Here is a 1,384-nt window from a genome sequence, read left to right as displayed (position 1 = left end):
TAAACCTCAATTAGTTTCTCTGATGCAACAAAACTGCAAGTTTTATGGACTTCCATCTAAAGATCCTTTTCAATTCTTAACTGAATTCTTGGAGATCTGCGATACTGTCAAGACCAATGGGGTTGACCCTAAGGTCTACAGGCTCATGCTTTTCCCATTTGCTGTAAGAGATAGAGCTAGAATATGGTTGGATTCTCAACCTAAGGATAGCCTGAACTCTTGGGATAAGCTGGTCACGGCTTTCTTAGCCAAGTTCTTTCCTCCTCAAAAGCTTAGCAAGCTTAGAGTGGATGTTCAAACCTTCAAACAGAAAGAAGGTGAATCCCTCTATGAAGCTTGGGAAAGATACAAGGAACTGACCAAAAAGTGTCCTTCTGACATGCTTTCAGAATGGACCATCCTGGATATATTCTATGATGGTCTGTCTGAATTATCTAAAATGTCATTGGACCATTCTGCAGGTGGATCCATTCACCTAAAGAAAACGCCTACAAAAGCTCAAGAGCTCATTGACATGGTTGTAAATAACCAGTTCATGTACACTTCTGAAAGGAATCTTGTGAATAATGGGACGCCTATGAGGAAGGGAGTTCTCAAAATTGATACTCTGAATGCCATATTGGCTCAGAATAAAATATTGACTCAGCAAGTCAATATGATCTCTCAGAGTCTGAATGGATTGAAGGAATCATCCAACAGTACTAAAGAGGCATCTTCTGAAGAAGAAGCTTATGATCCTGAGAACCCTGCAATAGCAGAGGTGAATTACATGGGTGAACCCTATGGAAACACCTATAATCCCTCATGGAGGAATCATCCAAATTTCTCATGGAAGGATCAACAAAAGCCTCAACAAGGCTTTAATAATGGTAGAAGAAACAGGTTTAGCAATAGCAAGCCTTTTCCATCATCCACTCAGCAACAGACAGAGAATTCTGAGCAGAATCCATCTAGCTTAGCAAATATAGTCTCTGATCTATCTAAGGCCACTTTAAGTTTCATGAATGAAACAAGGTCCTCCATTAGAAATTTGGAGACACAAGTGGGCCAGCTGAGTAAAAGAGTCACTGAAACTTCTCCTAGTACTCTCCCAAGCAATACAGAAGAGAATCCAAAAAGAGAGTGCAAGGCCATTGATTTAACCATCATGGCCGAACCTACAAGGGAGGGAGAGGACGTGAATCCCTGTGAGGAAGACCTCCTGGGATGTCCAGTGATCAACAAGGAGTTTCCCTCTGAGGAACCAAAGGAATTTGAGGCTCATCTAGAGACCATAGAGATTCCATTGAACCTCCTTATGCCATTCATGAGCTCTGAAGAGTATTCTTCTTCTGAAGATAATGAAGATGTCACTAAAGAGCAAGTTGCCAAGTACTTTGGTGCA

The 1,384-nt window shown here is 41.3% G+C and overlaps 1 non-coding gene across 1 annotated transcript; it reads right to left on the bottom strand.

Annotated features, from left to right (window-relative positions):
- Nucleotides 1-277: 277 nt before the first annotated feature.
- Nucleotides 278-385, bottom strand: LOC112760203 (small nucleolar RNA R71). Its single transcript, XR_003180655.1, has one exon. It is a non-coding gene; the product is annotated as a small nucleolar RNA R71 (small nucleolar RNA).
- Between the last annotated feature and the right edge of the window lie 999 nt (nucleotides 386-1,384).

The sequence above is a fragment of the Arachis hypogaea genome, chromosome 16 (genome assembly GCF_003086295.3).
Source record: "Arachis hypogaea cultivar Tifrunner chromosome 16, arahy.Tifrunner.gnm2.J5K5, whole genome shotgun sequence".
Taxonomy (NCBI): Eukaryota; Viridiplantae; Streptophyta; class Magnoliopsida; order Fabales; family Fabaceae; genus Arachis; species Arachis hypogaea.
The sequence above is the reverse complement of the archived record's forward strand: the minus strand, read 5'-3'. Positions and strand labels throughout refer to the sequence as shown.